The sequence below is a fragment of the Ursus arctos genome, unplaced genomic scaffold (genome assembly GCF_023065955.2).
Source record: "Ursus arctos isolate Adak ecotype North America unplaced genomic scaffold, UrsArc2.0 scaffold_9, whole genome shotgun sequence".
NCBI classification, from domain to species: domain Eukaryota; kingdom Metazoa; phylum Chordata; class Mammalia; order Carnivora; family Ursidae; genus Ursus; species Ursus arctos.
The window spans coordinates 61,251,456-61,275,646 of record NW_026623111.1 but is presented as its reverse complement, the minus strand read 5'-3'; positions in this window follow the sequence as shown (position 1 = coordinate 61,275,646).

Genomic DNA, 24,191 nt, shown 5'->3' with positions numbered 1-24,191 from the left:
CTCTAACTGTAATTTCTGCCCTCCTGCCTTCCTGCCTGTTTTAATGGAAGACAGGCTCCTCCTATCAAAAGTCAAGTCTTCACTGCACCCTACACACATCAGCTACTGGATCCTTAAAAAATTTCCTCCTGCAAATAAAACTATCTTTATACTGCATTATCAATTTTTCCCTCTCCACTGATCATTCTTGTAAACAAAGAAATTTTAGCATTGTGCATTAAAAAAATTTCCATAACATTCTGTCCCATTCACAGCAAAATTTCTTGAAAAAGTTGTCTATATTCTCTGCCTCTATTGCATCACTCCTATTTTCTTCTCATCCCACTTCAACAGGCTTTTTGGCCCTCCATCCACTGAGATTGCACACTAACATCAGCAATGATTTGCCTATTTTCGCATCCCACAGCAACATTTCTGTTCTCATCTTTATAGACTTAGCAGCATTGGCCATTCTATCCTCCTAGAAAGCCTCTCTGGTTTTGGCTTAAAGGTACTTCACTGCTGGCTTTTCCTCTATCCTTATTAGTCATTCCTTCGCTGGATCCTTAGTATGGATCTGGGGCTCTTTCTCTTTTTTATCTACCCCTTCTCACTAGGTAATGTCATCCAATCCCGTGGCTTTAAAGAATATCCATATTTCTAGTGATTCTGAGTTTTACTTCTCCAGCCTTGAACTTTACCCAAAATTGGCTTTTAGATCCAATTGGCCTCTTGATATTTCCACTAGAATTTCTAATATGCATCTCATTACTATACCCCAAACAAAATTTCCAAGACCTGCAAAACCTGCTTTTCTCTTGTTTTTTTAACATGTCAGTACAAAGCACCACAGTCAACCTGGCTGCTCAAGCAAATATTTAGAAATCCTTTCCTTTCCTCTCCTTCCTATGTCTAGTCCATCAGTAAATCTTGTCAATTCTACCTCCACAATTATCTCCTGAATCCATGAAGCCCATCTCTATCACTACAAAGTGGACTGCTGTTACTGTCTCCTAACACGGTGGTGCTTGGCTTCTACTTTTGTTCCACCGCTATTCCTTTTTCACACATTAGCCAGTGACTTTCTTTAAAACGGAATTTGTATCAGGTAATTGCTCTATTTAAACCTTACAAATTAGGGCATCTGGATGGCTCAATCGGTTAAGCATCCGACTCTCGGTTTCTGCTCAGGTCATGATCTCAGCATCCTGAGATGGAGCTCCATGTCAAGCTCCACATCAGGCTCCATGTTGGGCTCCGCACTCAGCACGGAGTCTGTTTGAGATTCTCTCTCCCTCTGCCCCTCCCACTCATGTTCTCTCTCAAATAAATAAATAAATAAACAAACAAATCTTCAAAAATAAATAAATAAACCTCCCAAATTAAAACCCCTAAGCCTGGCATCCAGTGCCTTGTATAAAGTGGGCTCTGCTCAATACAGTGTCTTCATCTCTTCATACTCCTGACCCACTATACCCCAGACATACTTGCCTTACTTGGGTTCTTCAGGCATGCTCAGATCATTCTTAACTTGGGGTTTTTATACTTGCTGGTCTCTCTTTTGGGACACTTACCTGGAGATCTTTAGATGGTTGGTTCATTCAGATCTCTATGTAATGTCAGTTTCTCAAAGAGACCTTTCAGTCTGTGTAATCCCTCTCCAACACTTTACTCTTTTATTTGCATCATAGCATTGCTACTTGAGTTTTTTTTTATTTAATTGTTTTGTGGTCAGTTCTCTCTCACAGAATCTGTACTCTATGACAACAAAAAACTTGCCTGCCTTGCTCACCATGGCATACCTAGCAGATAAAACAGTGCATGACATTTGGTAGATGCTCAATAAATGTTTATAGAATTAATGGATAAATTAGTGACTAATTAATTTTGGCCCTTGATTTTTCCCAAATATCAGCCCATATCCAGTGAGGCCAAGTTCTGAATAACTCTTTATTCTTACAGCTACCACTCTAGCCCAGATCCTTTATGACTTGAATTCTTTACTGCTTTCTTGAAAACTTTTTCTTCTCCCCATCTGCATAGCCATACTATGGAGGCAGAGCAATGTAATAGTTAAAGCATGGACTCTTCAGTCAGACTGCCTAGGTTTCAATCCCAACTCTTCCACTTACTAAATGTTTGACCTTGGGTAAATTATTTGGCCAGTCTGTGACTCTGTTTCTTCATCTGTAAAATGGGTACCTATCTCATAGACTGTTGTGAGGAATTGGTTGATTTTCATGTTGATCCATGGGAAGCATCTGGGCCAGAACCTAAAAAGCACTGATGAGGGTTAGTTTCTTCCCTGCTTATCCAATTAATCTTTCTAAAACACTGCTTTTCCTACATCACTCCCTTACCCATCTACCCTGCAACTATTCAAGCCCTCTCAATTCTGAAATAATTAAGAATTTGATTTGTCCTTCAAGGCCTTCCTTGATATAGTACCTATATCTTTCTTTATATTAATTAACTTCCTTCTTTTCATCATATGAACACTTCCATTCAGTCCAGGCCATATGTATATGTTTTATTTCAGCTAATATTTATTAAGCACATGTATTGGACCCACCATTGTTGCTGGATATATACATAAATAAAAGATACCACCTTTTCCCTCGAATTCTTCAGTCTCCTAAAGCCACTTATCAATTAGGGTTCTCCAAATACAAGAAAGAGAAATGGACTTTGGAAAACTTCAATAGAGAAAATAAATTTATTGAAAGAATATGGAACATCTTACAGAATCCAAGGAAAAGATGGAAAGGGGGAAAAAAGATTCAAAAAGGGTAAGAATCAAGGTACATCTTAAGTTACAGGAACTAAAGGATAGTGTCTTCAGGGTCCTAACCAGGAGGAGTCAGTGGCAACAATTTCAGCCTTGTGTCTTTGTTCTCAAGAGTCACGTCCCATGGAAGTAACATAATTAAGCTGGCTTGGACTGCATGCCCATCCCTTTGGCCAGGGGAAAGCATAGTATCTAGAGAAGGAAAGGAAACTCCCCAAAACAAAATTGGAGAGTTCTTACAAGAAAAGGCAAACCTGCAGGCTGGAAAAGCAAAAGCCATTGATATCCATTATAAAAGTAATAGTTTGTATTTATATAATTCTTTATAATTAAACAATTTTTATATCCTATGATCTCATTTGTTCCTTACAATTGCACTGTAAAATAAAGAGCATGAATTCAATGCTCAGAAATGTTAAGAGGTTTGTACGCTGTCTGGTAGCTAGTAGGTAGAATAGTTGAAACTCAGAAATAAGTGTAGCCCCAAGTCCAAGATCTTCATCTTCACCTTAGTTGTCCATTCTTTCCTCCTAACTTTCTTTCCCTGTCATTTCACTTGCTAAGTCCTTGTCTCTTTTCAGGTACAGGTCAAGCCTGACTGCCTCCCTGGAGCCTTTATAAACTGCCCCACCATTTAACCATCGCTTCTTTCCAGGAACTTCTACAGAAGTTAATTATACCTGACATTTGGCACCTAGCATTGCCTTCTTGCATTGTAATTTGTATATTTTTATATAAATGTTCTAAACCCTCAAGAAAATTGCTCAGTTGTAGCCTCTATTATATCTTGGAACTTCTCGTAGTGTATTCCAGGTCAAAAAAGGCCCGTGGATGTTTGCTGGTATTGGTTGTCTGCCAGGAAATGGACATATCTCCCAGAACATGTCTCTTATGTCTGTGCTCTTCTTCAACTGCATCCTAATTTCCCAATCAACAGCACTAAGGCTTCAGTTTAGGCTGGAAGGCCAGGGGTGTTTCTGATTACTGAAGAAATCCTAGGCCTACTCACTCCTTGGGAGCAATGTGATTCTGAGATGATTGGACATAAAACAGGTTTACAACACATTTTCACATTTATTTACTCACTTGATCATGTCATTTATCCAAAATTTATCCATTTATTTATCTCAGACATACAGAGAGGTACAGAAGCTCTGGCCAACTCTGGGTCCTCAGAGCCAAGATTGGGCATGATAGCAAAGTGATGATCCGGAATTGAGATAATTGAGATCACTTTCTAATCAGCTATATAATTAACTTAGTTATTATGTTGTTTTTTATTGTCTGAAACTCCCACTAAAATATACACTCCTCAAGATCAGAGATTTTTACTTTTTGTTCTCTGATGTGCCCCAAATTTCTACAGCAGTGTCTGGTGGATAGCAAGTACTTAATACAGATTTGTTTAAAGAATGAACAGATAAGAAATACAAGAGCATCCTAAGGTTCAGTAGACTCAGCAACTGCCAGAAAAGTCTATAGCATCAGGTCCAACTGGAGTAGGCAATGAAAAGGTAAAGCCAGGAAGGTTTTGTGAGCTCTTGGAATTGAGAGAAGAGGAGCAGTTTATAGGGCCCATCTGCTTTGTGCATGGGTGGAAAAGGATTATGGACATTGAACTAATTGGGACAATAGCAACCACTTTGTGTACTCAGAGAAAACATTAGTGTTCCACTTTCTAGATGAGGAAATAAAGTTGGAGGAATCTTAATCCCCAGGTTACACAGCAAGCAAATTGCAGGGCTAACCTGAGAACCCAGGATCTAGGCATAATTTAATTTAGTTCAAAAGAACACTTAAGAGAGCCAATTAGACCTGCATTATAACCCTGGCTCCACCACTTGCCAGCTGTGTGACTGAAAGCCTGTTATGTACTCACTCTAAGCCTCAGTTTCTCAACCGTCAAATGAGAATAAATGTAGTACACATCTCTTAGATTTGCTAGGAGAATTAAGTGAGAAAATTCTTGAAAAGCACTTAGTTCAGTTCTTAGCACATAGTAAGTAACCAATATACATTACTATTATAATCATCATTGGTATTTTAATCACTGAACAAATATTTATCAAGAACCCACTATAAAAGATGTTAAGTGTGCAAATATCAACAAGATGCAATTTTCACCTGTCAAGTATCTCACAGTCTAGACCTCAAACATAGAAACAATGAGATATGAATGGTAGAGATAAGCCCAAGAAACACACAGGGGAAAATGCAACTATTATGCCCTGAGTGGTCCAAAGAGATTCTTGGCAGAGAGAACTCTGGAGAGATATCCCATGGGAGTATCTAGGGGTTTTTCAGGCAAAGAAATATGGACGGGGCATTGTCATCAAAGAGAACACTATGAACAGAGGCATATGTGCAGAGTGATTATAAGCCGTTTCAAGAACAAATTTCAAAGTAGAGAAAGTGAGAGATGGGATTGAAGAAATTGGGTAATTCAGGGTATCGTACAACATGTTAGGAAACTTAAGCCTTCTTCTTTTGGCAATGTGAACTAATAGAATGGGTTCAAGAAATAATACTGCATGATCAAATGTCCATTGGCTAGATCACTGGCAAATGAATGGAAGATGAATTTGAAGAGGACAAGAGTAGGAACAAGGTTACTGTAAGAGTCCAAGTGGGAGACAACAAGGGATGAAAATAAGACAGTAGAGAGGAGAGAAGAGGCAAAGAAAAATGGGAAGCCCCAGACCTGGTTAATTGGATGGGGCTATGGTTATGGGAGATAGTAATGGGAGCCCACGAAATGGAAACTAAGAAAGGGAAGCTTCTACTGGCCAATTTTTCTCTAAAGAAGTTTGTAAGTATATCACTTGAGGATACCTGGTAAGTCAGACTTCATTTTCAGCTACTCTGACGGTGTCACGTGCCAATCTTTCTTCATAGTGGTACAGATATATTTTTGAGGACTTACCAGTCTCCATTGGCTTTTACTGTCTTTTCTAGTCAACCTTTGCATTTTAAATGCATTCTCCTTGCAAACAAGAACAAGATTAGGGGCGCCTGGGTGGCACAGTCATTAAGCGTCTGCCTTCGGCTCAGGGTGTGATCCCAGCATTCTGGAATCGAGCCCCGCATCAGGCTCCTCCGCTGGGAGCCTGCTTCTTCCTCTCCCACTCCCCCTGCTTGTGTTCCCTCTCTCACTGCCTCTCTCTCTCTCTCTGTCAAATAAATAAATTAAATCTTTTTTTAAAAAAAAAGAACAAGATCAAAAGAGCAAGATTTCCAAGTAGGAACCAGAAGACTGAAAGTCATTTTTGTTTATATTATTACAAAAAGGATTCAATGCTCTAAGTCTCAGTTTTTATAGCTGATGAATGGGAATAGCAGAATGCACATCTTCCCTTTTGTGAGCAGTTGAGTAAGACCTATAAGGACTTTTAGCAACAGAAGAAAAAAGCATTAGAATATTCCACTCCTTTTAAAATATCAAATGTATTGTCAACCAATTAAGCATCAGTTTAAGGTCTCCTCCTCCTCCTAAACTGTAAAATTCTTAAACATAGTTAAATTAACAAGCATTTGTTAATATCCAACAGAATGCTAGAGTCAATGTAAATTTAGCATGTTGCATATAGCATATCCTTCTTTAACTCACTTAACTTTGAGGATCTTCTCATTTTGAATGAGAAATCTTTTCAATTCTTTTCATTAGTTTTCAAGCATTTTGTTTTTCTCCTTGTCCATAGTAAACTAGAACCCTGCTCTATTTTTCATAATTCTAGATTTTGATTACACACATAGACTTCAGGATAATCTACTATCTTCACACAAACATCAAATATAAGTTCTAAGTCAACAGAACGTACGTAAAAATCAATGTAACCTCCCAGGTCTATGTCCTATTCTTATTCATTTTCCTAATATATATATATTTTCCCAACCAAGATTCAACCAATATATTGTTTGAATAAATGAGTGAATTATTATCTTACTCTAAGACAAAGTCTCTGTCCAGTAGACTATCATTCCTAAAATGATACTCAACTTGTAGAGGGGAAAAGTGTCCCAATTTTCCCTTTCTTATGACAGAATTCACTCAAATTCTCATCACCTCTCCCTGTGACAAACATTTGTTTTCCTCAGAAATCTCCATCATGAAACTATATACTGTGACAATTGCGCCCACAGACGGAACTTGATCTCTATTTTTTCCCAAACGATAAGGCATATAGGTGGCAGTATATTCCAATTTGGCAATATGTGTGTGCTGTGTACTTAATGGGCATCAGAAAGAAGAAAAAATCTATAGCAATCTCTGGGACAAGACAGTAAGTATTAGAATATAATTACCTAACAAATCTAACAACAATTCTTCTAATTAATTATTATCTACCCTGAAAGTACCCACTTACAGATTCATGTTTCTTTCAAGCCATCAAAAACTAGAACCAGTGGTACTGTCTAGGACCTGTCATAGGTCCTAGTTTCTAGTCTTTAGGAAACTGACATATAACTCTTACCCTGGAAAGCAAAAGAAAAGAGAAACTAATGTTAAGTTTCTTGTATGTACTTGGCTATAGATTAGATGCTTTTATAAATACTACATTAATAATGATCACCACGAGAGTAGCCACCTTGAATGTGCTCCTCAGGCTACATACACACAGCCTAGCAGGGCCAAATACACAGTAGGTGTTTAATAACAACAACAGCTAAGATTGTCTGGGTACTTATTATTTGCCATGCATTGTTTTAAGCACTTTTCATACACAGATTCATTTGATTCTCATAGCTGTGCTATAGGGTAGGTATTATATCCATTTTATAGGTGAGGAAACTAAAGCTAAGAGAGGTTAAGCAACTTGTCCAAAGTCACAGGTAGCAGGGCTGGGAGGCAAACCTGAGCAGTTCCAGGTTCTGTGGCCTGTGCTTAATCACTAGGTTAGACTTGTCAATGAACAAGTTTCTTTTAGGAACTGGCAACTTTTTATATTGAGGTATCTCTGAGATTAATGAAAATGTGCCTTTCCCAAAGCCATAATGCTTGCTTTCTGTTGAACAGATAAAGCAGTGTTTCCCCTCTGCTTCATAAATCCCAGGTAAAGACTCTTTCTCCCGCACTTCACCTCTTGTTCTTCACAGCTCAGTACTAATCATCAGCCCATAATGCAGTGTAGAATTGCCAACACCATCTCGATGATGTAGTTATTTCCAATTGGCACTTGGGAGCAGTGAGGATAGGAGGCATTACTCATAGCCAAGAGTACAGATGTTTCTAATTGCTTTCCATTACCAAGAATAACAGCTGTTTACATCTATCAGCAAATAATTCACAAGAGCTCCAGACTATTAAGATAACACACCCCACCTGGTCACCATCACAAGTTGTCAAGGCCAAGATAGAGGCTGCCAGAATCCCCTTCTGCATCTCTGTTCATCAACTGACAGCATGTGTCACCTTCAGATATCCTTATGCTACCCCACAAGCTCTGGCTTCTTGGTGGCCTGACACATCAAATGGACATATGGATTCTTCATGGCTTTGCAGTAAATGTTTTATGGTTATCTTACAGCCAAGGGCAGCTGACATGGAGGAGCAAGGGACTTGCAAATAGCCTGATAAAAGAATTCCTGCACTTTCCTTTCACAGAAGAGGAAGAAGAGTTGTGCATAGAGGAGTTTCACAGCAGCAATGTACTTAACATCTTTAACACACCAACAAATTCCACTGGGTGATCGATTACACAGTTCAATAGCGTCTCTGGGACCTGGTCACATGCTTGGATATAATCCTCAAAATGGACAGACAATGTTAACAGTTCAGTGAACTTTATGACATAGTTTTATTAGCCACTAAAGAATACATATATTGCAACACATCATAGATATTTGGAGTTAAAAAGACCAATAGTACTTCCTTGCCAATGCAACATTGATCCCTTACAGCATATTTTTTTTCCAGCCTAATTTAAAGTGACTCAGGCAATTGGTCTCTCCTATTTTTCCCCCGGTGGAGACTATTCCAGAGTCTAATATAACTTACTGTGTTCCAGCTTCCTCTGAATTTATGTCTGAAATTGACTTTCCACACATATTCTTTTAACCCATGGATTTTTCTAACCTATAAAAAATAGTGTATCATTCACATGAGTTAAAACTACAGGAGTATCAGGCCTCCGGGGTGGCTCAGTCCATTGAGTGTCTGCCTTTGGCTCAGGTCATGGTCCTGGAGTCCTGGGATCGAGTCCCGTGTTGGGCTTCTTCCTCAGAGGGGAGCCTGCTTCTCCCTCTGCTTCTCTCTCTCTCCAATAAAAAAATAAAATCTTAAAAAAAAAAACTACACAAGTATCTAGAAAACTACATAAACTGAAAATTTTCCTTATGGCTTATGGTAGCTTGTCTCCAAAGTGCCCACTGCCAGTTCCTCCCTTCCTTGTACTTGTATGCCATCCCCCCATCAAAAGATGGAATCTATGGAGTCCTTTGAATCTGGACTGGCGACTGATTGCTTTGACCAATCAAACATGTCAGAAGTGACACTCTGCCAGTCCTGGGTCTAATTTTTAAGAGGATCATCAGTTTCTGTTTCCCTTATCTTGAAACTCTTGCTCTGAGGGTAGCCAAGTGCCACATAAGAACCTTAATACTCTGGGACTTCTGTGCTGTAACGAAGCCATGTGGAGGGACTGTATGGAGAAAGTGATAAGAGCCATCCCCCAGCTGTTGCAGCTATCATAGCCCAGGTGCTGGGCACATGAGAGAATGAGCAACTGGGATGTTCCGGGTTCCCAGCCATCCCAGCCATCTCTAGCTGTTCATACCATCCTAGCTGAGGCTCTAAATATAATGGAGACAGACTGTCCTTGAATTGCTGACCTATAGATTTGTGAGCATAATAAAAGGATTTTTTTTAATGTTATGCAGCAGTTGGTAACTGGAAGAAGGCCCGCACCCACTTCCCATGAATCTGTTACTTCTTTGGTATCATTCTGCAACACTAATGTTACAACCTACAAGAAAAAGATCTCCCTCTGAAATCATAATTCATACAGTAAATATCATTGTAGTTTCTGGTTAAAAGAAACCAAAAGAAAATAAGAAAGGTAAGTGCTCAAAATCCATTTTACTCCTCTTTTCTTCTATTCCATGTCTCACTCTCTTGTCAGTGAGGGGTTTACTCCCTTGCTTTGCCCATAAAAATTAAGCAATTAGATATTTTAGATTTCTGCTATTGCACAGGGTATCAATTCAAATCACTGTACTTAGTTTTTCCTGTCTAAATATATATCCAACAGTCTGGTTTGAATTAGAATAAAATCATCACTTCCTTCCAGGAAATTTGGTTCTTTTAATAAAATTCCAACAAGTTTGGGAAATTGTACAAATTCTCTTTTAACAACATCAATTATAAATATGTAGATCTATTGGGAAAAGTACAAGTTCTGAAGTAAAACTACTTGCAAAGATATGACTTTTACAATACAGCCTTATTTGTGTATGTGGCATATATAATGTACGTGTGTGTTATATGTAAAAATATATATAAATTTTAGTGAGGAATAGTTATACGTTAATAAGCATATGGCATTTTTCAATTACTTTACATTTGTTTAATGGTTAGGAAAAGAGCACTGCATTAGAACATAGATGCTCTGGATTATAGCTCACCATCCCAGCCTCCCTACCACATCCTCTACCTAATTCTCAGAAGACCAGCAACAACACTGTGAGTTGCATTTTATTTGTAAAATGTATTATTCTAATATGGTTTTACTGTTTTTTTTTTCTTGCCTTACTGTTTACACATTAGCCAAATGGATTTATACAGCCTCATTCCTATTTCACAACATTTTTAGTAAGAATTTAACATTTGAACGTTACTTAAATAAAAATTGCTCTTATTTTAGTTCAGTTTTGTGGTACAATTAGAAAACAGCTAGCTACTTCCCTCTTAATAATAACTTTACAATGTGAAGTACCAACAGTAACTCACTCTCTAAGTTGAAAATAAATATTTCCCCTAAACATACTTAATTAGCAATGATTTAAGTTTTCTTTAACTATCAAGAAATCACACCATTTAGTGTGCAGAAAGCAACAAAATTTTTTTCCAAGATTTTATTTATTTATTAGGGAGAGAGAGAAAGGGAGAGAGTGCATGAGCAGGGGGAAGGGGCAGAGGGAGAGAAAGACATGCTGCTGAGCAGGGAGCCCAATGAGGGACTAGATCCCAGGATCCTGAGATCATGACCTGAGCTGAAGGCAGACAGTTAACTAACTGAGCCAACCAGGTGCCCCAAGAGAAACAAATGTTTTGTATTCCTTTTTACATAAAGAAATATGCAGAGTGTCTTTAATTACTCATAAATATAGTTCTAGTCAGAGGAATAAAAGACTCTGCATGCAATTACTTGACACTACCTTGAGAGTTCTTCAAAGTAAAGGTGCCCAAGATACATAGTCACTTAAGTTTTTCCTTTAAAATTGCAAAATATTCTCAATTTTTTGTACTCTGGTAGAACACAGAGCCTTCCCTAGCTAGCAGCCCAGTCCTAGAGCACAATGAAGAACTGTAGTGTCCTCAAGGGTCACCAGGGGCAGGGTCCTTGATCTTCTATCATTCACCTTCTCATAACTTCTCCCTCAGTCATTCTTTCACACTAAAGTGATCTGCAAAAGATTGAATGGTATCAAGAGTTTTAGCTTCTGACATGGACTTCGTAAATATAGACTTTATAAATGCCTGGCATGATACTAAGTTATTGCTTACTCTATTGATATATGAGGCCAGCCTTGAGTTTGTGTCACAGATTTTGTAAAACTTTTTATTTTGAAATGATTATAGACTCCCTGGAAGTTTCAAAAAACAGTACAAAGAGTCCTTTGAACCTTTCACTCAGACTCACCAATGCTCCAAGATTTTGAAATTTCCCTTTTCCATTGTCCATATTAAAACACCAGAAGATAAGTGTATTCTTAATAAACATGACAAAGTTGCTTTCACATTTGTCTTCAAGGGCTGCAGGAAGACAGCTAATTATTAATTAGATTGCAAGTAGAATGATGCTAATATAGTCCTGGTGAACATACTTCTTTCCAGGCTGGCATGATATGGCATGCAAGTTGGCATGCAGTGTTATATGAACATATGGCAGGCAGAAGCTGCTGTTTCCTCCTAGGAAACAGCAACGGGAACGTCAGCTCCCACAGTATTGAAGACACACCCCCCAAAACTCCTCAGTGCTGTTGAGGGCTGAGTTCACATGCCATTTCCCAGTCATCAGGATGGGGAAATAAACTCTTCCTGTGGTATCATGCCAGCAACTGCAGGCAGGCATAGTCTGTTTCCCCCAGAAGAGAAGGACAAAGAACCAGAAGTTCTCCCTGAAGCTCCTGTGTCAGAGTACAGTCTCAGGCTTTCTATCTGCAGTCATGAGATTTCATTATGAAGAAACTTCTCCCTGGGAAGACCTCAACCATTCAAATAGTGTAGCCCTTTGCCTCCAAGCAAGTATGTCCTTATAGACAGAAGGATCTGGAAGGACCTACCTCTTCATTTTATGATTGAAAAAACAGAAACATTCTAGGACTTGCTCAAATGTTCAGAGTCTGGATGAATGTTTGAAGTTGTCAGAGTTGCTAGAATTCCACTGCTAAGGCGGTTCCTCCTTCATTATCAGTCTCTCCCCAAGTGTAATAACCTTCATTCGAAAATTCATCTAACTTTTACCTAAATCTCCCCCACTGAATTCATTTTCTTCATTCTATTCTCCACGGAAATAAACATATTTAGTATGTAATATGCTTGCATCTTCTTGAAGATTATTATGAAGTTTCTCTCAGCTTTTCTTTAGTTAAAAATATAAATGAAGTTGCTTCAGGAAGAAGGTTGTGATTAAGGTCTATGCTTTTGATTATTTTTTCTACTAAAAGCATTCCTGTTCGCTTAAATATATAAGCTGGATAATATGTGACTAAATTATCCCTGTTCCAGAAATTCTGCCATATAAAGATAATTTAATAAAACATGTTTTTTGTCCTTTAACGTACTTTTTATTTGAGCAGTTTGCAATTCATCATTTGGTGGAATATGTTATTCCAAAAACTTTACTGATTTAATATAATATTCTTCATTGAAAGAGTGAAGCCCTAATTATGCTCTTAATAAATGTACACTTTCCTTCCTTTTGGTCCCTGCTTTCTGTTCCCAAAGTGGTGACTCAATAATGCTAATAGAAAATAGGAAAAGAGGAATCTTTTGTGGTGTGATTACATCCTGAAAATAAAAATTCCTTGCACTAGTTATTGGAAGAGTTTCCCAGGTGCCTTCAACTGAAAGACCTTTTTTAAAGTTCTTTCCCGGGGCGCCTGGGTGGTGCAGTCGTTAAGCGTCTGCCTTCAGCTCAGGGCGTGATCCCAGAGTCCTGGGATCGAGCCCCACATCAGGCTTCGCTAGGAGCCTGCGTCTTCCTCTCCCACTCCCTCTGCTTGTGTTCCCTCTCTCGCTGTCTCTCTCCGTCAAATAAATAAATAAAATCTTTAAAAAAAAAAAAAGTACTTTCCCCACATGAAAGGATTCTTGAGTTTGGGAGTATAAAATTGTCAGCTTCTGTAAGAACCTGGCTTCTAGAGGAGTGAGAACACCAAACTGCAAGAGAGCACAGGACCTCAGGTGCCTGACCTAGCAATGCCCTCATGCTGAGGGGCAAAAACCTGAACAATCACAGCGACTGAAAAGCTTGATTTCTTTTGTCTCTCTTCAGGCAATCCCGTGAATATTTGTTTTTTATTGCTGTGGCTGTTGTCATTATTGGATGTTTCTATGTGCTTTGGTGCTCTTCCTGGGGGGCAGAGTCCCCATCAGGAAGCATGCCAGACAGAGCAGAATGCCATTAGGAGGAAAGTGAGTCTGCTGTGAGTGGGCTGCCTCCATCACGGGGGATTTTGCTCTGCAAGTGCTGATCATAATGGACTCCTTCACTAAATGACTTTGGGTGAGCAGGGCTTTGGCACAGGCCCTGCAAGTCCCACACTTTGTTTTAAAACTGAATGCCCATGTAATGGACACTCCAGGAGAAGTGGGGATGTGAGGGCAGGTGGGTGAGAGTCATGTCTAAAAAGCATGAACAACAACACTAGAGAGGAAGAGTAGAGGAATGTGAGCTTGTGACCGAGTTTGCCCAATAGGCAAAAGGACCAAGCATGGACCCAACTAATTTAAAAGAATAAAGATAATTTTTATAAGGATTCTGATCATAATAATTCTACAGGAGAGAAACAAACACCAAACACACACATATAACATTTTAATAGGTGGGAGAAAAGTGCTTTAAAGAAAAAATGGGGTTAAACGAGTGGTACAGAGGAGATTAGCATTGTTTTGTAAAACTCAGGAAATGCCTCTCTGATAAATGCCTCTCTGAGCTCAATCTGATGAGATGAGGGAGTAAGTAAGCCCTGCATATAACTGGAGGAAGCACCTCAGACAGAAGGAACAGTAAATGCAAAGGCTGTCAAGTAAGAAAGAGCTCAGTGTGTTCAAAGAACAGCAAGACACCTCTGTGGGTAAAAGGGAGTAAGCTAGAGGGAGGGGATAAGAGAGTCTTACTGGGAACAGCGGTCCAGCATAATAATTTGAATGAGAATGGTAAGTGGAAGGTCTTGAACAGAGGACTGACTTGACCTGACTTAGGTTTAAAAAAAAACCAAAAACACTCTGTTGTTGTGTGGTAAACACACTAGGGGAGCAAGAGTGGAAGCAGAAATACCACTTTGGAGGTTTTTGAAGAGATCCAGAAGAGAAATGATGGTGGGTTAGATTGAGGTTAGCAGAAGTGGAATAAAACGGTCAGACTTGAACTATAATTTGAAGGTAAAGCAACAGGATTTGCTAATAAATTGGATACAGGGTTTAAGAAAAGGAGAAGAATGAAGATAATTCCAGCGATTTTAACCCAAGTGAGTGGAAGGATGGGATTACATTTATTGAGATGTGGAAGATGAGGTGAGGAAAGAGTTTGGGGAGAAAATTAAGAAGTCTATTTAGATATTTTAAGTGTGAAATGCCAATTAGGTATTCAAACAGAGAAGCTGAGTAGGCAATTAGATATATGAATATGAAATTTAGAATTCGGAGAGGCTGTAGCAGTGGAATGTAGCAATGAGAAGGAAGTTGTGGCTGGAGTCTCATCAGGCCAGAGACGGTCATCAAAGTCATGGAGCTCGATGAGATCACCTAGGAAGTGGATGTAGATTAGAAAAAATTCAAGGGCTGAGTCCTCAAACAACCAGGCATTTAAAGAAAGGTGAAAATGGCCTATTAAAGTAGACTGAAAAGAAGTGGTCAGTGAGGTACGAAAAATAAGAAGAATGCTGCTCCACTAAATAGAGAATATATTTCAAATAGGAGGGGTGAATAACTGTGCCAAATGCTGATGATAGATTAAGAAACATAAGGAATAAACCTGGTTTTGGCCATGCGAAGATCACTGATGAGCATGAAAAAATCAGGTATTTTGAAGTGGTGTGGATAACTCTTATTGGAATGGTGCAAAGACATGAGGGAAAATGTCTATTAGAACAGATAACTCCCTTATGTAGGAACTCCTTTTCTCCTCATGTTTAACAAGTCTGTCCTTCTGTGATTTTCAGTGGGGGATCTAGCTCTTCCTTGTATCCACTAATATAATTGGAAATTGTACTTTGGGTCACATGATTATCCAATTTTAGACACTTGAATATTATTAGGATTGCTTAAAGCCTGGAAATGAATCCACGACCCTTCTATCCCCACCAACTTTCAGTCCACACCATTGGGTCCAAAGATTTTAGGTTTGCCACAGATACCCACTTGTCTCCAGTATATTAATAACTTTTTGAAAAGGGGCGCCTGGGTGGCACAGCGGTTAAGCATCTGCCTTCGGCTCAGGGCGTGATCCCGGTGTTATGGGATCGAGCCCCACATCAGGCTCTTCCGCTATGAGCTTGCTTCTTCCTCTCCCACTCCCCCTGCTTGTGTTCTCTCTCTCGCTGGCTGTCTCTATCTCTGTCGAATAAATAAATAAAATCTTTAAAAAAAAATAACTTTTTGAAAAAAAGAGAGGGAGGGGTGTCACCTGCAAATACTAGATAATAGATTGATAAATAGGTTTCTAAACTTTGGTCTTTTTCAGTGCTTTTAATATGCTAATATCCTGCCAACTCTCCAAAAGGGGCATATAACAAGCTGTGCTTTTTCATATTTTTAGCATGATTTATTTATTAACATTTAGCATGATTTATTTTTCCAGAGAGCATTTTGTAGAGACAATATTTGAAGGGAAATCTTTCATAATGTGGGTATAGATATTTTTAGACACTTGGATGCCTATTTCTGTTCAAGACCTAAGGCCTCTGGACCTTAAATGACTTAATAAAAACACAATTGTATCACCTGGGTTCTACATCATGACCCCGTATTTTTCTCCAAAGCTATATTCTTGAAAGTTGAACTTCTGAGAGATTATCTATTCCCCATTTGATCCATATACAAACTTTTACCTCTAGTCCAGGACATAGGTACACTGTATCCCTATCCTATCCCTACCTCTTCACCTACATCACTGATACAAATTAATGTGAAAGTCATAATCATCTGAGCTTTTCCATTTCACTAATTATTGGACTTTATTATATATATAGTTTACTTGGAAAATATAGTGAATATAGTACAATGCAACTTATAAAAATATACACTGCTTCCTAATGAAATAATAGAATCATGGAAGGTGTTTCAGAGGTCATTTGGTCTCACACTTAGCCAAAAAAACACCTGAAGCATCCAAGGCAGATGGTTGCCTTGCCCGAGGGTGTCCAGCCAGACTGAATGCAGAAGCCAAAATTTACCAGTGTTATCAACAAAGGGCTGCATTAAAAAAAAATGTTATATCTAGGCTATTTATTAAAGCCTTTGTTAGAGAACCCTCAAAAGTGTCAGTGATGTCATTTCATCACTTTCAAAAGGTATTTATTTATATCATATATCAATGTGCTTAGTAATGCAATTCTTAACCTCTTCTTTTCATCTTCACTTCAATGCCTATTGATACAGTTCCAATAAGTGGGATATAGCCCTAAGGCTAAGGAGGATCCACCATTGGTTTTTATAAGACCACAGAAGTAATATTTAGAAAAGATGTAACAAAAATAATTTAAATGAGTGACTTGCTAGCTTTAAAGGATCTCTCTAAAACATTGCATCTTTTGCTTTTCCCACCCAATATTCCTAGCCAAGTAAAGAAAGCGTTTTAGAAATTAAAAAATAAAAACTCTAAGTTTCAATTAATATAAATGACTTCCCCCAAATCAAAGAGATAGTAGGTGCATCATGAGGATTTCAATTCAAGTTTTCTGGATGGAGTTCAGTTTCCATTTTCGTCTTGTTAGGGGTTCTTTCCAGGCCTTTTGTGTTCAAATGGTGCTCTTCCTTAGTCTCAATCACTGTTCATCAAAAGTAGAAATCAGCTTTCTAAAATCCTGAAAATCCAGCTTTCTTATTAGTCCAGGTGGTGAATAGTAGGTGTTCACAAGTCAAAGTCATCCTACCGTACCCTACAGAGGGTACAGGAATGGCCTAGTCAGGTGTCAATCAAGTGCTCATTTTTGGAATTTGGATATTAAGGAAGCTAATTTAAAACAGCACTATATTCCAGAAAGATGGCAACTGTGATGGCAGCATAGTTTTTGCATCTTCCAAAATCTCCACATCAAAACAGATGGTAAAACAAAAACCAAAGGACATTTACAACAAAACTGAGTGACAAAGCATCCCAATTAACCTCAAAGTAAAAGTGGACAAGGACAAACCACCAACAGCTGCAAAATTTGTATGTTACTGGCATCTGTGCAGAAGAAAGCAAAAGGAAATAATAGGATGTCTGATGGACCTCAGATTAAGATAATCCCAAAATACCAAACAGGTATTCACTGGAAAGTGCAATGAGTGCAAACTGACAGAGCATCTAAAACTGTAAAGAGTTTTGCCCAATCCAATAGAGGGTGAAATTAACAAGCCTGCAGTAAGGCATAAAGTATCTGTTGTACTCTGGGCCCTATGAACTCTCAAAAGTGAGTTTCTTTTCCAATTAGGGTTTCTTTCCAAGATAAGTCCCCATACTAAGAAGAAATTTCTGGGAGTGGAATAAAAAATGAGAACAGGGATATCTGATGAAAATGTATGGATGTAAAGCCAGGATAGACATCTCTGTAGACATTAAAAGCATGCCACAAAAACATACTCGAATGTAAAAAAAAAAAAAAAATAGCAGCATACATTCCAAAATTAGCTAAAGCCATTAATAAAATGATATAAGATACTAAATAACAGCAGAAATGAAGTGACAGACTTCAAAGAATTAGAAATATAAAATATAAATATAAAATTTTTAGAAATGAAGATCAAACTAGAAGTAACATAAAAGTATGTAAACACAACAAAAAATGGCTTAAGAGAAATATAAACTAAAAAGAGGGAGTAGTCAGAATCAAAAAGAAATGAAAGAAGAGATAAAAAGGTCTTGGAAGTGGCACATATTGAAGATATGCTAAGAAGATCTGTGCATATTAATCTATGTAGATTAATGCAAAGTTATAGGTAATAAGAGACTTAAAGGAGAAAACCAAAGCAAGGGAACTAAATACTAATCTAAAAAAAATTAAAAGCAAAATTCAAGAAAACGTCTCTAAAACAATTTTTAAAATTTGAGACTATACACTGAAACATCACACTGTATATCCAAGAATACTGATGCAGAACGATCTATACCAAGATTATATATATATGTATTATGTACATTTATATTTATAGGTAATATAAATATTACACATATGTGAAAAACATCCTTTGCACTGCTAGAAAAAAGAGCAAGTGACATGAGAGAACAAAATTTAACTATTATCATATTTTCTTACAGCAACACTGTATGCCAAAAATAAAAGGGAGGAGTAACAAAAATTCTCAAGGAAAAAAAATGTGAGCTGAGAATTTCACGTCCAGAAAAGCTTACTTTCAAAGAGAAAAGAGCCTAGAATATTTATCAGAAACATTCAAATACTCATATTGTTCCCAGAACTCTACCTGAGGAATCTTCTAGAAGACAAGCTTCATTTAGACAACCAAAATGACTAGGGAAACATCAGCACAAACACTTTTGAGCATTAAATATACAGTTACTAGCAGAATGAAGATTAAATAAGTAAAAGAAAGAGTATATATGGTAATGAATATGTGTTCTGCCAATATAGAAATGGTAAAACATGGGGCAAAATGGGAGGGAATATGCAAAAGAAATTTTAACTCTTTTAAATAATTATAGTGGGATAATAGTAATAGTACTGTTTTCTGAAACTGCCGTGTATATATAGTTGAATAAAGCAAATCAATAATTTTTGGATAGTCTATCTCTACCTTCCCCTGTGAACTTGAAAATCATGATTGGAAAGAAATATCTCCTTATAAAATTACTCCAGCTAATTTACAAACATAAAAGAGTTAAAACTGTGCAATCTAATATGATAGTTCACAGTCACATGTCCATAGAGCACAGGAAATTTGGCTAGTCCAAATTAAAATGTGATATAAATGTAAAATACACAACAGATTTCAAAGATTTAGTACAAAAAATGATAATGTAAGATATCTCAATGATTTTTATATTGAATACATGTTGAAATGATAATCTTATATATTGTGTTAAATATGTATATATATATGTATATATATAACATATCAAAATTAATTTCATAAGTTCCTTTTAACTTTTTTGACACGGCCACAAGAATATTTATAATTACATATGTCATTCACTTCGGTGGATCACATCATTTCTATTGGACAGCACCAAATTAGAATATCACCATTTTGGCATCCTCAGACTTAACGGATCTAGTCACAAACATCAATAGCTGCTAACCTAAAGACAGAGTGAAGTTCAGACAGTATGTGTCCCCTGATGAAAGAATACACCACCATTTGTTGTCTTGACAAAGAGATGCAACCAGAGTCTAGTCAAATCCCTAAATCCAGATACCTGTTTTCATGAAATTCAGAGAACAGAGGAATACGTTGAACTGAACTATGAGTGATCTGGTGCTCATAGTCAATACTGAAGAGTATGAGGAACATTTCTACCCCTCAACCCATTTTCCAGACAAGAGAAATTACTGTGGTTCTCTAAATACACAAGTAGTACAAGAAAGTATAATAAAAATAGAAGAGAAAATGAATTACAAAAATATTTGATTATTCTAAAATAAGGCAAGAAAAGAAGAATGAAAAACAAAGAACTGTTGAGCTGGGAAGAATTGAAAGCAAATAGTAAGATGCTATAAATAAACCAACTACCAATAATACATTAAGTATAAATGAACTAGGGATGCCTGGGTGGCTCAATCAGTTAAGCATTTGCCTTCGGCTCAGGCCATGATCCCTGGGATCGAGTCCCGCATCGGGCTCCCTGCTCAGTGGGGAGCCTGCTTCTCCCTCTGCCATCTGCCTGCTGCTCCCCTGCTTGTACTCGCTCTCTCTGACAAATAAAATCTTAAAAAAATTTTTTTAAATGTAAATGAACACTTCAAATTAAAGACTAACATTGTCTTTTTTAAAAAAGACTCAATTAAATGAAGTTTACAAGAGACAGTCTTTTTTAAAACTTTTTTCAGATTGAGAAATACAGTTGAACCTTGAACAACATGAGTTCAAACTCTGTGGGTCCACTTGTATGTGGATTTTTAAAATAAATACAGTACAGAACTGTAATTATATTTTATCATATTATTTTAATAACATTTTTCTCTAGCTTACTTTATTGTAAGAATACAGTATAGAATACATATAACACACCCAATATGTGTTGATTGACTGTTCATGTTATCAGTAAGGCTTCCAGTCTGCAGCAGGTATTAGTAGTTAAGTTTTAGCAGAGCCAAAAGTTGTATGTGGATTTTCAACTACATTGGGGTTGGTGCCCCTAACCCATGTGTTGTTCAAGGGTCAAGTGTAGTTGACATACATCAGTATATAAATTTAAGCTGTATAGCATGATGGTTTGATTTACATATATTGTGAAATGATTACCACAGTAGGTTTAGTTAACATCCATCATCTCACATAGCTATGATAAAGAGAAAAGAAAAAAAGTCTCCTTGTGATCAGAAGTCTTTAAATCTATTCTCTTAAGTTTTCTACATATCATACAGCAGTGTTATACTCATCATATTGTACATCTCTAGTATACTTATTTTACCTTATAACTGGGAATGTGTACCTTTTAACCATCTTCCTCCAATTTCCCCTTCCCCCACCCCACACTTCTGATAACTATAAATCCTATCTCTTTTTCTGTGAGTTTTTGTGTATACGTGTGTTTTTAAATAGATGCCACGTACAAGTGAGATTGTACAGTATTTGTCTTTCTCTGACTTATTTCACTTAACATAATGTCTTTCAAGTTCCATCCATGTTGTCACAAATGGCAGGATTTCCTTGTGGTTCTTTATGGCTGAATAATATTCCATTGCATATATCCATATATATCTATATGTAGGTATATAGGTATATCTCATAACCTCTTTATTCATTCATCCATTGATGGACACTTAGGTTGCTCCCACAAGACAGTCTTCTAAGGACATAGAATGAAAAAGATATACCATACGAACATTAACAAAAAGGAAATTGGTATGACTATATTAATATCAGTAGAGTGTAAAGCAAGAAATATTACTAAAACATATATGTCCATCAAAAGATGTATATAAAAATTTTCAGAGCAGCTCTATTCATAAGAGCCAAAAATGGAAAACAACACAAACATCCATCAACAACAGAATACATTGTTTTAACATACACTCTTCTCATGCCCTTTTCCAATCACTACCATCCCCAATTGTGATCACTATTATGACTTCTAACTGTATAGATTAGTTTTCTCTGTTTTTGAAGTTTATCTAAATAGAATTATATAGCATGTACTATTTTGTATCTGTCTTTCACTCTATATTTTGTTGGGAGATTCTTCCATGTTATTGTGTACAACTGCAGTTTATTATAATTTCTGTATAATGTTTCATTATGTGAATATATCACACATATTTATCCATTTGACAGTCAATAAGCATTTGAAGAATTTACAATTGTAGAGTATTACAAATAATACTTCCATAGAACATAATTGCATGTCTTTAAGTGCCCATATATATGCATTTCTGTTGAGTATGCCCTTATGGCATTCTTGGGTCATGGGGTATGAATGTATATATTCAGCTTTAGTAAATAATTGCCAAATAGCTTTCCAAAATATCTGAAATTTATCCTCCCACTAGCAGTGTAAAAGACGGTTCTGGTCACTCCATATCTTCACCAACACATTTTTGTTTTAGCCAAAATGGTATTGTATTGTGGATTTAATTTGCATTTCTTGATGAAAATCAAGTTGAGCACCTTTTCATATGTTTATTGGTCTATGGATATCCTCAGTGAAGTGCCTGTCACAGTCTTTTCTCATTTTTCTACTAGGTTATCTGACTTTTTTCATTAATTTTAAAGAGTCCTTTTTCTTTGTTGGGTATAGATTTTGAGATTATTTTATCCCATTCTGTGGCTTACATTTTCTTTCTCTTAAAGATATCTTTCAATGAAGAGTAGTACTTAACTTTGATATAATCTTTTGTTCATTTTTTTAAAAAAGCTTTTCTTAACTCAAGATCTTCTGGTCTTTTTTTATCTGACTTGCCCACCTCACAAAATTGTTCAGATTAAATGTGATAAAGGATATAGAAGTGCTTTCTAAATAGTTAAGCAGTTACCATTGGGTGCTATAATTAACAACAAATATTCTTAATGAACTTTAGAGTCACACAGACCATAATTAACATCTCACCTCTGCTACTTATTAACTGAGTGAATTTAGGCAAGTGATTACTTCTCTAGTCCTCAGTTTCCTAATCAATGAAATAATAATAGTATCTAACTAATAGGGTTATTATGAAGATTAAATTAGGCAGTGGATGTAAAGTACTTTACATGGCAGCTGGCCAAGGCAGATTAAAGGTCAGTTATTTTCTTATAACTTTAATAGAACTGTAGGTGAACAAGAGAAGATGAAGCCCAAAATTCTTGATTCCTAGTAACAGTAAAATTCTTTAAGAAGACAAAAGCAATGAATTATTTTTGTGCTGAGAATACATACTTTTATTTTTATTATTGATACTGATCACTTCTTTTCTTTGTATTCTCCATGGTTTTCCACTTGAATTAAAACAAAATTATTAATCAAAACATAAAACCAAAAATAGTGGAAATTTTTATTTTCAGATGTTATGAAATAGAATTTTTACACAAAACAATCTTAAATTCAATTCCAACTTCAAAAAACACTGTAGTTTAACCTAGCTGGTTCTATCTTCTCTACAAAATTGACTTATTTAACTAGGTCCTTCTATTTTCCCCTTTGAGTCACTCTATAGAGCCCTGACTTTGAAATAAGACATTTATGGGTTTGATTTCCAGTTCTTCCACTCACACTTTAGTTTCCTTATCTGTCAAATAGGATAAAAAACTCCTATAGCTTGGATTCATCATTTCAGAATCGAGGTAGGACATAGAAAGAACCTAGTATGGGGCCCCTGGGTGGTATAGTTGTTTGGGCATCTGACTCTTGGTTTCAGCTTGGGCCCTGATCTCAGGATCTTGAGGCTGGGCCACACACTGGCTCTGCACTCCGCACGGAGTCTGCTGAAGTTTCTCTCTCTCCTTCTGCCCGTCCCCTCACTTGCCCTCTCTCTAAAATAAGGAAATAAATCCTTAAAAAAAATGAAAACCAAAACCAAAACCAAACCAAACAAACAAAAAAAACCTAGTATGATACCTGGCAATAGTAAGTATATAATGAGCAGTAACTATTAGTCGGGTGGATCCCAAACCATGAATCTCTGAAACTTCAAAGCAGTTCCAAGTGCAGCATTCTGATTATAGTTGATTCCTGGTCAACAGTAGTTGATTTTGAAAAATATTTTACATTAAATCAATCGCCAAATATTATAGTTTGGCAAACCATATGGTTAGAGGTTTGAAATTAGATGTTTGGGTTTGAGTATTAGCTCTGCCCTTTTTTAGCTGTGTAACTTTCCTTAATTTCTCCATGCCTCAGTTTCCTTACATGTAAAATGCTGATAATAATACCGACTTAAGAAATTACCTGAGTTAATATTTGTAAAGCAATTATTATAGTGTCTGCCATATAATAAGCTCTATAGAAATGTTTGACTAAAAATAAATAGTATATATGTCACTTGGAAATACATTTTCTTTACCAATTTGTTTCTTCTAAGGAAAAGGTCATAGCCTTTTAAGTATTTCTTTAAAGTACCATTAACTCTAAAACAGTGTTATATATCTCATTCACAAATTTATTCACTTAACAAACATTTACTGAAT